The sequence below is a fragment of the Pholcus phalangioides genome, unplaced genomic scaffold (genome assembly GCF_987345545.1).
Source record: "Pholcus phalangioides strain wild (caught in Gottingen) unplaced genomic scaffold, Ppha-v1.0 ptg000016l_1, whole genome shotgun sequence".
Classification (NCBI taxonomy): Eukaryota; Metazoa; Arthropoda; class Arachnida; order Araneae; family Pholcidae; genus Pholcus; species Pholcus phalangioides.
The window spans coordinates 11,719,820-11,734,692 of record NW_028301609.1 but is presented as its reverse complement, the minus strand read 5'-3'; the positions used below and the strand labels follow the sequence as shown (position 1 = coordinate 11,734,692).

The following is a 14,873-nucleotide window of genomic DNA, read 5'->3' as shown; positions in this document are numbered from 1 at the left end:
TAAAAAACGTTAGAAAAAGACGTTTTTCTACGTTACAAATCCCGTGAGAAAATTAAGTAGAGAAGCTGAAAATTTCCTTGAGAGAGAAATTCCTCGGTTTTGAGGAGAAATCATGTATTAAAGATGGTGGAGAGACGTGTTTTTTTCCCCTTCATGTTCAGAATGCGATGACGTCAGAGTTAGGAGAAAACAGCTCGTTTCTTCTACTAAAAAGGATGATAAACTGCACAACATCATGAGTTTGTTTCTCTAATGTCATATGAATATGTTTATTCATGAGAAGTAAGGTAATTACGAGAGAAAACCCATTGTAGAACAAAAAAAGTAGAATTTTTCCCAATATGAGATATTTCCTTAATTAAAAAGTATTCACTGATTATCAGCAAGGATTATACGAATATTTTCCGAACATCGAATGTTAGATATATGTATATATTGAGAGAGTATAATATTTTGATACATTGTGCGCGGATGACGCAATGCAGTGTTTTAGAATAATTTACATACATTTCGAGAGAGAGAAATCTTTGAATTTCAGTAAATAGTAATGAGGTCTAATACAAATACGAAGGCCACAACTGGCAAATCGCCCAACGGGGGAGGCTGAAAAAGGAAATGCTCATACAAAATATATGGATGTAAATATTTTATGGTGGATATATTATATGGTGATGATATACATTCGCTCACGATTATTTAAAAATGTTGGAAAAGTTGATTCATGTTGTTGGTTTTAACCCTCTAATGCAGACATCTTTAACCCGTTGCTCGCGAGCACCACGATGCTTCCCTGATGTACCCAGATTGCTCGATGCTCGTGTCCGATTTCGTGCCCGCGAGCACTTGATCAACGTTCCGATTGAACTCCTGGAGCAGGTATCTTCAACCCGTTGCTCGCAAGAACCACGGTGCTGCTCCCCGAACCAACCATAGCGCTCGATGCTCGTGTCCGATTTCGTGCTCGCGAGAACTTAATCAACGTTCCGATTGAACCCCTGGAGCAGGTATGTCCAACCCGTTGCTCGCGAGAACCACGGTGCTGCTCCCCGAACCAACCAGAGCACTCGATGCTCGTGTCCGATTTCGTGCTCGCGAGCACTTGATCAACGTTCCGATTGAACCCCCTGGGGCAGGTATCCTCAACCCGTTGCTCGCGACAACCACGGTGCTGCTCCCCCAACCAACCAGAGCGCTCGATGCTCGTGTCCGATTTCGTGCTCGCGAGCCCTTGATCAACGTTCCGATTGAACCCCTGGAGCAGGTATCTTCAACCCGTTGCTCGCGAGAACCACGGTGCTGCTTCCCGAACCACCCAGAGCGCTCGATGCTCGTATCCGATTTCGTGCTCGCGAGCCCTTGATCAACGTTCGATTGAACCCCTGGAGCAGGTATCTTCAACCCGTTGCTCGCGAGAACCATGGTGCTGCTCCCCGAACCAACCAGAGCGCTCGATGCTCGTGTCCGATTTCGTGCTCGCGAGCCCTTGATCAACGTTCCGATTGAACCCCTGGAGCAGGTATCTTCAACCCGTTGCTCGCGAGAACCACGGTGCTGCTTCCCGAACCACCCAGAGCGCTCGATGCTCGTATCCGATTTCGTGCTCGCGAGCACTTGATCAACAATTCCACTTAAACAATTTACAATGTGCATTGTTACGTTCACATACAGTACGCATTGCATTCCAAGGATTGAAACTATCCTAATTTTATGTGTACATTCGTATGCCAAACTTGCTGTAAGGGCGCTCTTCTTTTGATGATCAGTACAGGCAGTGCTCGTGACCGACTAGAAAAAAGTTGAAGACCTGTGCCCTAGAGGAATTGCATTCAACGATCGAAATCAACCCACACTTCGCGCATTTGTTAAACTTGCCGTAAAGGGGTGCTCTTCTTTTGATGATGAGTACGGCAGTGCTCGCGACCGACTAGAAAAAAGTTGAAGACCTGTGCCATGGACGAATTGCATTCAAGGATCGAAATCAACCCACATTTCGCGCATTCGTTAAACTTGCTGTAAGGGGGTGCTCTTCTTTTGATGATGAGTACAGACAGTGCTCGCGACCGACTAGAAAAAAGTAGAAGACCTGTGCCCTAGAGGAATTGCATTCAACGATCGAAATCAACCCACACTTCGCGCATTTGTTAAACTTGCCGTAAAGGGGTGCTCTTCTTTTGATGATGAGTACGGCAGTGCTCGCGACCGACTAGAAAAAAGTTGAAGACCTGTGCCATGGACGAATTGCATTCAAGGATCGAAATCAACCCACATTTCGCGCATTCGTTAAACTTGCCGTAAGGGGGTGCTCTTCTTTTGATGATGAGTACAGACAGTGCTCGCGACCGACTAGAAAAAAGTTGAAGACCTGTGCTCTGGAGGAATTGCATTCAAGGATCGAAATCAATCCACATTTTGCGCATTCGTTAAACTTGCCGTAAAAGGGTGCTCTTCTTTTGATGATGAGTACGGCAGTGCTCACGACTACAAAAAGGTTGAAGACCTGCGACCTGGAGGAATTGCATTCAACGATCGAAATCAACACACATTTCGCGCATTCGTTAAACTTGCCGTAAAGGGGTGCTTTTCTTTTGATGATGAGTACGGCAGTGCTCGTGACCGACTAGAAAAAAGTTGAAGACCTGTGCCCTAGAGGAATTGCATTCAACGATCGAAATCAACCCACACTTCGCGCATTTGTTAAACTTGCCGTAAAGGGGTGCTCTTCTTTTGATGATGAGTACGGCAGTGCTCGCGACCGACTAGAAAAAAGTTGAAGACCTGTGCCATGGACGAATTGCATTCAAGGATCGAAATCAACCCACATTTCGCGCATTCGTTAAACTTGCTGTAAGGGGGTGCTCTTCTTTTGATGATGAGTACAGACAGTGCTCGCGACCGACTAGAAAAAAGTAGAAGACCTGTGCCCTAGAGGAATTGCATTCAACGATCGAAATCAACCCACACTTCGCGCATTTGTTAAACTTGCCGTAAAGGGGTGCTCTTCTTTTGATGATGAGTACGGCAGTGCTCGCGACCGACTAGAAAAAAGTTGAAGACCTGTGCCATGGACGAATTGCATTCAAGGATCGAAATCAACCCACATTTCGCGCATTCGTTAAACTTGCCGTAAGGGGGTGCTCTTCTTTTGATGATGAGTACAGACAGTGCTCGCGACCGACTAGAAAAAAGTTGAAGACCTGTGCTCTGGAGGAATTGCATTCAAGGATCGAAATCAATCCACATTTTGCGCATTCGTTAAACTTGCCGTAAAAGGGTGCTCTTCTTTTGATGATGAGTACGGCAGTGCTCACGACTACAAAAAGGTTGAAGACCTGCGACCTGGAGGAATTGCATTCAACGATCGAAATCAACACACATTTCGCGCATTCGTTAAACTTGCCGTAAAGGGGTGCTTTTCTTTTGATGATGAGTACAGGCAGTGCTCGCGACTAGAAAACGGTTGAAACCTCTGCTCTCTAATGTTTGATGATTCTTCCAACCAGGTTCGCCAAATTAGATTGTAGTCTTCATAAAGTCGTAGCTTTGGCGATATTTTTTCTCCAAAATTCACAGAAAAATGCTGCGCTCAACGCGCGTACAGGCTTTCCGCAACAAATTTGGCCGATGTAAGAACCAGAAATACATCTCAGAAGATGTTACCTCCGTCAACATTTAGGAATTAGTGCGGAGAAAGATGATTGGGGCAGGTTTTTTTTTCAAACCAGGTAATTTCTTACTATATCTACGCCATTGTTTTACGTTTCACGCGCCATCGTTTTATTAACATACATACTTTTTTGCTTCCTTGCCATAACCAGAACAAATTTTATAACTTATTTCCATATGGTCACTTATTTTGGCTCAGTCTGACTCAATTGGTCCTTGCGCCACAAAAACCAAAATTCAATCCACTCCAATCAAACCTCATTTTATGGGGAAAAGGATGGTCAAATTTGGCACATTTTCAGATCACTCAAAAGTAGACCCTTTCTTTCTTTCTTTCTTTCAAACCGAGCACAACACAGGTCTATCACCATCTACGGGCGATTTACTACCTAGTGAGTTGTGCCGGAAGTGTAACTGTGTGTGTGTACCTAACAGTCTTTTGAGTGCGTAAGTAGTGTTGTGTTTTTTCAGTGCCGCCATCTATATTTCAGAAGTGAAGGGAGTGATGTGTTATGACTGAATTACATTTGTACTGTTTGTAGGTCTGTTGCTCTCTTTGGCGAGACATTTTTTAATGGGCAGATCGGCTCGCATTCGCGCCTTGAAGTTGGGAACCACAGAAAACCCGTGGCACATGCACAGATCAGTTATGTGACCCGTGACAGTTCTAAAACACTCAAGCGATCCGTGGTAAATTTAGATATACCTTGAGTGACATGTGGTGCAGTTTCAAAGCACTTAAGTGGCCCCCAGTGCGGCTCTACATTTCTCAAATTACCCGCGGCACATTCCCAGATTACTTAAGTGACACGCGGCATATAATTACGGATCACTTGGGGGATGGCCTGGGGCAGTTCCAGAACACTTAAGCGGCCCAGACACATTTCCAGATCACATGGATCAGTGGGACATTTAGAGATCACTAACGTGGCTCTATAGAGAACATATGAATAGGGGGAATGTGTTAGTTCAGGTGCCTACAAACTATCGGAAGCTTTTTCTCGTTTTTGGCGCACCGAGTGAGATGCCATTAAAGATATTCCATATCTTCATGAAGGGTGGTTGATGACGTAAGCACCTTTATCTTTATCTGAAACCGACTATAGCTCAGGCCTACCGCAATGAAGTGATTTTCTGCCCTTTACCCAATTGGGTGAGCTATAGCGGAAAAATGAGCCTCAACATCACAGCCTTTCCGAGAGCCAGACGTCCCTCCCAATCTCCCACAACGCTCCCGCCTCTCGCACCGACAACGCTGCGGCCGCCATAGCGCAACCCGATCCCCATATCCAAAAAAAAAAAAATACACATATATATAGATGACGTAAGCACCATCCCACCCCCTTTCCGCCCTTGTTAACGAACGTCAGAAAATCGGAAACCGCCTCCGCTCCCCCCCATCGAAGTTTCGCAAGTGGTTCGCTAAGAGATACTTAAATTCAAAATCGGAGAAAACTAAAAGCAAAAACTAACGCTCTTTTCCCTCTTTTATACTTCCTTCAACTTCCCTCCGATTTTTATTATTACACTTACAAATTTGGCTTTTTTGCTAGCCTCAGGAGAGACAAGGCAACAACTTTTCAAGTGGAAGTTAGAAGACTGGGGGGGGGGCGTATAAAAATTTAGATTTCTTATTTTGTGACACACTGTATTTTCAATCTCAAAACTGGCACCGGGTAACTTTTGAACGACTTCTGAGCATTTTCTATAAACTGAAACTATACATCTACGAGACGGACAGTTGATGAGATAAAGGCCGCGCTGACACTTACAGGACACCCTGTATAATAGGTTAATGGAATAAAATTAAAGGCAGCGATCCCCCGGGAGCGTTTGTGTCTTTTTATTGTTGTATAAAAATTTTTCGTACGTTCATGAGTGACTCACAATAAAACATTTATGAATGTTTAAGACGGATATGAAAAGATATAATAAATGGTCATGTGATAACAAGCTGCAAATTCCAAGGCGCATGAGCATTAGCCCAAAACCCAGCGTTGGTCTTTGTACATACAGCTGCGGATTTAAAAATATACGCGGAAAAGTCCCCGTAACTGTTGGAGTCACGAAATTTACATGATTGTGCAGAAAATTTTTCTTTTCCAGATTATAAATAAGTTATTTCATTTGAAATTCGTGAAATTTCTGATGTTTCATGAAGTCTGTGGTCAGAACACGATATCTCCAAAAAATGGCTTTTTGATCTAGTAGGAAATCTTGCTAATTGCGACTAATTAGAAGTGGGATAAATGCACGTGCGTGCGGCTAAACATGATGTTTGATATTTTCATTTGTATTTATGTGTATGCTTTATTTTAGATTTTTAAATGACAATGAAAATGCTTATATCTTAAAAATGGGATTTTGGATTTGTCATGTTCTGACCAAAAACCGGAAATTATCCGGAATTCCATTTCCGGAAAATCAATGAATATCATTACAGATTTTTCCCGATCTTTTTTTTCCTATCAGTATAGTATCAAAATTTTTCAATTTGAAGCAATCAAGAATATTCAAATTTCGATCTTCACTCAAAAAAAACAACAACAACAAATTCCACGTTTTCAAGTATAATATTCACTGACGTAATCGAATTTGAAAAACAGAATAAATTTGGGAAAAAACCGCGAAGTTCCCTCGTTTTTCGAATTCGAAATATATCTTTGAATATTGCACTTAGAAAGGTGAATTTTCTTTTGTTGGCATCATGAGAGGCAGGGCAACAACTTTGTAATTAACTAATTCTTGAGCACACGGAGACCGTATCACAAATTTAGATTTCTTATTTTGTTACACACACTCTCGAAACGGGTGCGGGGAAATTTTTGAACATCTTGTGAGCATTTTTCAAATTGGAATCATGCCTCAACGACGGACGGGTGATGAGATAAAGGCCGTTCTAGCACATACAGGAGACACCCCGTGTAATAGATTAATAGATACATATTAGGGGTCATTCAAGTATTACGTCAGCATCGGGGAGGGGGGGAGTTTCGGATTTGCTTACGTCATCAACCACCCTTTTTTGAAAATATGAAATATTTTAAGCTGATGAGGGGGGGGGGGTTCAGTGTTTTGATGACTTTTGCTGACAAGGGGTCAAAAATGGCTAAAAATCTGCTGACGTAATACTTGAATGACCTTATCATCTTTTAAAAAAATTTAAAAAGTCCATATTGGAAATTCATTGTTTTTATACGATATTTATATTTTGAGTTATGAAATGAATCGGTAACAAAAATTGATCAGATTTATGCCAAATCAATGAAATTGTGGAGCCTAAGTATTCTTATATGTATTATTATAATACTTTGCACATATTGTATCTTTTACCAAGCACGCTCTGGTCAGGTGAAAGAAAAAATGAAAGCGCCATCTATCGGTTTTTACCCACATGCTCGGTAGGTAAATAACATATTTTTTCGATGTTCTACACTCGGATTCGAACCCGTGGACCTCGACAGCAAACTTTATGGTTGAGGGCGATACATTCACAGTGAATGTTAATGAAAATCCATAATTACCAATTTTAATTAATGCTAAAAAAATTAAATTGCTTTAAATTATCATTGATTTTAATAAATTTCTCCCATATTTCGCATCGCATCCATATTTTTTAAATGTTTTTTTGTGTCCTCCCATGTTATTGGATGCTCTATTGTCGGGGGTGTAGCTCAGAGGTAGAGCGTTCGCTTCGCATGTGAAAGGCCCCGGGTTCAAACCCCGGCACCTCCAAGCAACAATCTTATTTTTCCTTGCCTAATTACAGTACGTTTGAAAGAAAAATCGGAAAATTTTAGAATTCTTCGGTTTTTAAAGACAGTATAAAAAAAAGTAAATTATTTAAAACTGACAATTTTTTTTTCAATTTAAGCTTTGAGTAAAATTTTCGTTTCACGTTTTCTAAGTTACAGTCGATCCCGCACGTAACGTTTTTTTATAGAAACCGTCATGAGAAAACTTTATGAGTGGAAAACGCTATAAACGGGAAATTTCGATGAGTATTAGGAAACGGTGGACAACGAAAATAAGTCGATCGTTTTAAGCGGGGAAACGTTTGTAAGAGTTCGATTCACTGTATTATCTTTATTTTATATATTCATTTAGTTAGTATTAATACGAACGTGGCCACAATGATTATCTACCTTTCATTTTCATTGCGAAACTATTATTAATAAATTATATAAAAAAATTATAATTTACAGTATACAAGTATATCCCGGTTATAATGTTTCTCCGCTTAGTACGCATTATTTACGTGGTCACCGTATAATAATATGTACTCATCGAGACTATCCGTTTCAAGCGTTTTCCTGCTTAGAATGTTTTCTTATGTGACGGTGTTTGGAAAACGTTATAAGCGGCTATCCACTGTACATGGAATATTTCAAAAAAGAAAAAAAATTCTTTTCTGCAGAAGATTTTTCTCCACAAAATAATAAATATAACGTTATAAGTTTATGTCAATGAATTATATATAATAATTGTATTTTAATAAACACGAATACGGAGGATCCCGTTTATAACGATTTCCGAAAGCCGTCAAGTAAAACGTTGCAAGCGAAAACGCTTCAAACGGGAAATCACGATGAGTATCAGGAAACGACGGGACCACGGAAATAAGCCGTACTAAGACGGGGGAAACATTAAAACGTTATAAACGGGATCAACTGATCAATCTGCAACCAATATCAATTACTCGATCATTTCCAAAAATCAACTCTCAATTTCAGGAACTACAAATTGAATAGTTTTAAATTTATTATTTTATTTAAATAAATAATAATGAAAAGTTCTGACGTTTCTAATGTATGTTCTCTCGCGATGTAAATAAATGTATTACATCAGGGTAAATAAACACGTTAATAAATAAATAGGGTAAATAAATACATTCGAAATTCAAATTATCAAAATGCGAAAACTGATAAAATTGTATGAAAATTCGATTATTTTGACCAGACCAAATTCATTCACCAAAATGTATTCACGATATTCAGCAACGCTCCCACAAAAATAAATTTCATCACAAAAACATCTATTTCTGAGGGAAAAAAGGTAAATTTCTGGATCCATAAATGAAAAATAAATAAATAATATTTCAATAGAGAAGAGTAAAAATTAAATAATGAATTCAAAAAGGTCTTCCCAACATTAGTTACAATTAAAAACGGGGAATAAACACATTTCTTTTTGAAATTATAAAAATAATTACATTAAAATGATAATACATATTCACTTGATGATGTAAATATTATGAAGCAACATAGCAAATAGCTATTTATATCCAACATAACAGTTGGTATATGATAACTATTATAATATACCAACTATTATAATTACTATATTCATCCGCCATTCTCTCGGATGGAGTTCAATATTTACAGTATTTATTGTTATTCAATACTTACTTCAATTTTTCAGCAGAAATTAATAATGCACTATGTGTGTGTATGTTAAATTACGTAATCGATATATATAAAATTGATTTTCTGTGTGTCTGTGTGTGTGTGTGTGTGTGTATGTTCTCTATACAAATCTACAATTTTAGATCGATCGTCGCCAAATTTTGCATACATACCAAATGGGACCCGACTTGAACGATAGGCTACTTTAAAATTTCGTCAGCCCAGGGCAAATGCCCCCATTAAAACTGTCCGGCAACAATGGTTTTTGGGCCTCAACAATCACTTTCCGAACGTTTACTTTGGTCACCGTGGTTCCCTAGCAATGCGTTTCAGACGTGTATATGCCTTTACAACGGTTTGTCACTTCTTTAATCCTGTTAGTATATGTATAACAGTTTATGCCTCTATAATGGTTTGCCACATTTTCAATATACTCTCAGTAATGAGGCTTTTTGAATAGACGTCATAATCATCATCAGCATCGCTTTGAGAGTCAGGAAAAGGGTGATCCTCATAGAAATCAGTGCTAAAATTGTCGATTTTACTGTAGAAATGCGGAAATTAGTGGGATTTTCCGCCCCATCAATAATTTTAAAAATTGTATTGAATTCTCAATTTTTGAAATATTGAGGTCTATATACGAAGCCCAGGATATCAAAAAGGAAGTAATTAGCCGGACCTACTTTTGAGTTAGACATTCATGCAATAACATTGATTTCAACTTTTTATTTATATCTTCTCAAGCATGAAAAATAATGTCTCCGTATTGTCTTTTGATATTCAACTGCATTAATAATTGTTTTAAAATTAATTATGGGCCCGTAAAGTACATCGAAGAAATTCCACAGCTTCAATTAAGCATTTTTGAAAGCTGAAACAGGCAATAATTAAAGTTCGGGGGGGGGGGATCGAAATACCTAGCGCCCCTTAAAAAAAGGAAAAAAAAATATATTCGTTTCTATGTTTCTTTAAATCTAGATTTGTTTATTTCATGAAGTCGCTCAGGAAGTTGTCATATTGGTTAACTTAGACACGGTTTGCATGTCCCTCAAAGAAAGAGGGAGATATCACGTGATCCAAACAGCCTCATGGAAGAAAACCCGGGCAGCGCCGGGTATTATAGCTAGTAGTAGAATAAATCATAATTTTTCGAATTTCCAAAACATAGCCTGAATAATTCTATGAAAAACGTATTTCTTAAAAAAATTGCATACAGATTGTATATATCAAATAACAATAACATTTATGATATAAAATGAACTACAATATGATATTAGAGTAATGTAACGCTTCTGATACCACAATTATGAAATATATCAATTTCTTTAAAATTTAATTTTCAAAACTATTAAAAGGCAATGTATACCTATTTTTAATATTTTTGTATTAACATATCTGATACGCATATCATAATTTATAATAATTTTTTATCAATTATTCAAAAAATTTAAATAGTGAAAATGAACAGTAGAGAATTTTTTTTTTATTGTAGATTGAATAAACTATCTTTATAATGGAAATCTACTGATGTATATAAAATTTAATCGAAATGTTTGATTCTTTAAAATCAAATTTGCAATAAATTCAAAAATAACACGGGTAATATACAGGGTGCATATCAAGCAGGGAGTATGCCATTTTACTGGCGAACCGTTGATCCTAGAGATATACCGATATGTACCGTGTAGTACTCAAATATGTCATTCATGTTTCAAGGGGTTGCATAGTTAATAAAATGGAAAAAAAAATTATATCGTCCGCGTGGGCCCAAAACACTCCCCAATACGAAAATTGTTGCCCTGTCTCTCTTGATGCCAAAAAATAATCACTTTTCTAAGTGCAATATTCACTGAGATATACGAATTAGAAAAGCGGAGGAACGTTGGGGGACAAAAAACAGCTTTTAAAAATGCGGAGAAAACTCGTTTTACACGTATTTAACGCTGTTTCTTTCCCAAATTTTCTCCATTTTTCGAATTCGAATATCTCAATGAATATTGCGCCTAGAATCATGGGATTTTTTTGTTAACCTCAGGAGAGACATAATTCGGTTTTGGGGCACACGAGGAATGTATGAAAAGCTATTTTTTTTTATTTCAATGATTATACAAAAAATCCCTTGAAACATGAATGACATATCTGTGAGTACTGCACAGATACAATTTCTAATTGGAAGTATACCTCTAAAATCAGAGGTTGGGTCAATAAAATGTCGTTATCCCTGCTTGTTATGCGCCCTGTGCGTTATTTCTCAATATCTTCAGCGATATGCATACGTAATATTTACATAATATCTAAAATATATTTTTCTAATTAAGAAAGTATTGATGACGGACCGTAGAAAAATCAAAAACTATAATTTTTATATTAATTATAAATTGAAATGACTATTTCAAGGAATAAAAATCCAATGTGTGGATTAACGTCATATATTATTTCCTTTAAAAATTCATTCCGAATTAATTCAAAAATAACGCATGTTAATAAAGCAGATATTATCTTTTAAAACGCTTTTATTAATATATCTATAATATTTATGTCATATCTAGAGTATTTTAATTATTCAAGTGAAAACATTTATAATAAAGACCGGAATCAAAAACTAGACGTTTTGAATCAATTATGAATTAAAAGAATCGTTTACAGAAATAGGAATCAGTTTCTGGAGAGATTCTCGTCAAAAATAAACTCTTCATCCGTTTAAAAAAATTTCATTCCGAATAAATTTAAAAATTACTCTCATGAATAATATATTCAATTTCTCAACATCTTTATTAACATGTCTCCATGATATTTATATTATATCTAAAATATTTTTAGTGTCTGAAGAGAAAATATTGATAAAGGACAATGAAAAATTTCGACAAAGTTGTCGCTCAAAAACCGCGACAACTTTGGTTGTTGCGCTGTCTTCTCTGCGGCCAACAGAACAAAAAATCACCTTTCTGAGCGCAATATCCGCTGAGATATTTGATTACAGAAATCGAAGAAGATTAGGAAAAAACAGAATAAACGAGGGAAAGAAGCGTCCTGCATCAGTTTATGCTGTTCGATCTGAACTTTACTCAGATTTTGAATTCAAAAATATCGCAGTGAATATTACACTTAGAAATGCAGAATTTCTTTTTTTTTTGGCCCCAGAAGAGACAGGGCAACAACTTTGTAATTCGGTTCTTGAGCCCAAGGGTTGTCCGAATAAATTTTTAATTTTATTTTAATATAACTATAAACAACCCTTTGCAACATGAATGACGTATCTGAATTTTACATGTTATTTGGAAATTTTTCCTAATTGGAAGTATGCCTCTACGATCAACGGTTTGTCAGTAAAATGCGGCAAGGGAAATTATGGAATCACCCTGTATAATATTATAAAGGATTCACGAAAGTATATTGATAATGAATTTTGAAAGTAAAGATCACATTATTATTATTATATATATCAGGGATGGCCAACTTTTTTCTGTTCGCGGGCCAATAAGGGTCAGCTATATCGTCGCGGGCCGCATCAGTGGTGCAACATCGGTGTATAAGCCACTCCATTATTCATAGAACTAATTAGTTATTCAATCAATTCTGACTATTAATTGAATTATATCTCAGTGAATATTGCACTTGGAAATGTGAAATTCTTTTTGTTGGCATCAGGAAAGACAGTGCAACAACTTTCCAATTAGCAATTAGATTTCAGGGCGCACAGGGACTTTATAAAAAATTAATTTTGTTACTTTAATAAATATACAACCCCTTGAAACATGAATAGCATATCTGAGAACTATACGCTATTTGAAAACGTTTTCTAATTGGAAGTATGCCTCTAGGATCAACGGTTCGCCCTTTTTTCCATGTGTACCCGGTATATCTTTCACAACTTTATTAATACATGTATTATATTTATATGGTATTTGAAAAATTTTAATTATTCGAGAGAAAGTAATGATAATGAACCATGTAAGTAAAAAACTAGACATTTTAAAAATTAATTTTAACTTAAAATAATTATTTCAAGGGATGAGAATCAATTTTTAAACATCAAACCGTATCATCGTATTGATTTCTTTAAAATTTTGTTCTGAATAAGTTCAAAAATAACATATGAGTTATATATTCCACAGCCTTTTATTAAGATATCTATAATATTTATATCATATCTATAAAATATTTTAATTATTCACTAAATGGAATCAAAAAAACTAGACATTCAATAAATAATCATTTTAAAGAAAAATTATCTTAAAGTAATAGGAATCAATTTTTAAAGAAAAAATCTAATCGCAGTATCGTGTTGATTCCTTCAAAATTTAAATTCTAATAAATTTACGAATAGCATTTGATTGATAATTTTTTTGTTTCTCCATTATCTTTATTGATATATATATATATATATACAGGGTGATTATAAAAAAACTATCCCGACATATGGGCCCCTAACTATCATACCATTCACAGAAACTGAATGAAATTTTGGCATAAGGTATTTTGAGGTATGCGCTCAAGAATGATATGGAAAACAACAGTGTCACTCTAACAGTTACGGTTACAGTGAGAAAATTTGGAAAATATCAAATGGCAACACCAAGTTTTTTGTATTGGAATGCGATCTCCATTGTGAAAAACCCTAAATAGCGTTCGAACGGCAACTGTAGCATGAAAATCACCGGCGGTAGATAGGCTAAAAGTGAGGACAACCAATAAGGACAGAGAAGCAGCATAAAATAAAGCATTTTATTGTGTTTCACAAATTTTCCACATGACCTTGTGGAGGACTAATCAGGCTGGGATCTTAAACGGTGTGACGAATGAAACGAACATTAATGCTCTGGTGCACGGCAAAGTCCTTTTTCCTTGCCTAGCTCCGGGGATTTTCGTACTACAGGTGCCATTCCAACGCTATTTAGTGTTTTTCAGTATGGAGATCGCATTCCAATACAAAAAACTTGGTGTTGCCATTTGATATTTTCGAAATTTTCTCACTGTAACCGTAACTGTTAGAGTGACACTGTTGTTTTCCATATCATTCTTGAGCGCACACCTCAAAATAACTTATGCCAAAATTTCATTCAGTTTCTGTGAATGGTATGATAGTTAGGGGCCCATATGTCGGGATAGTTTTTTTATAATCACCCCGTATTTCATTTATATCATATTTAAAATATTTTAATCATTCGAGGGAAAGTATTGATAATATATATACGTATATGATAATTGTAATTGGAGTCAAAATATCAATTTTAAATATTAAGGGGAATTACTCAAGGAATGAGAAGCATTGTTCTTAAAAAATCTAATCGTGCATGATTCCTTTAAAAACATTTCATTTCCATTAAATCTAGAAATAGAGTATTATAGTTATTCCATTAATCTAGAATAATATATTCTTATGCCAAATGTATCTTAATACAGTCGAATCCCGTTATAAGGAACGCCAAAAGACCGGAGGAATCACTTCATTAAAACCAAATTTCGTTATAAAGGAAAATTCCAGGTTATCTAGCATTGTTCCTATGTAAACTTATTTGAGGGATTAGAAAAATATTCGTTAAAACGAAATTTTCGCTATAACGGTATTCGTTAAAATGGGATTCGACGGTATTTATAATATGTAAACTATTGTATTTCAATTATTCGAATGAAAAGAAATTGATAATAAACTGTAGAATGAGAAACTAGACACAGTTTGAATTAGTTATAACTAAAAGACTTATTTCAAGGAATAGGAATCAATTTTTAAAAATCCAATCGTGTCATCCTACTGATTCCTTTTAGGCAGTGATTCCGAACGTGGGCGTTACAGTCCGTGGGGGG

At 36.5% G+C, this 14,873-nt stretch overlaps 1 protein-coding gene and 1 non-coding gene across 2 annotated transcripts in view; one reads left to right on the top strand and one right to left on the bottom strand.

Annotated features, from left to right (window-relative positions):
- The window catches only part of LOC149075050 (G protein-coupled receptor dmsr-1-like), a 115,179-nt gene that overhangs the window by 97,984 nt on the left and 2,322 nt on the right, over positions 1 to 14,873 (bottom strand). The window lies entirely within an intron of this gene.
- Positions 7,327 to 7,398, top strand: TRNAA-CGC (transfer RNA alanine (anticodon CGC)). Its single transcript has one exon. It is a non-coding gene; the product is annotated as a tRNA-Ala (tRNA).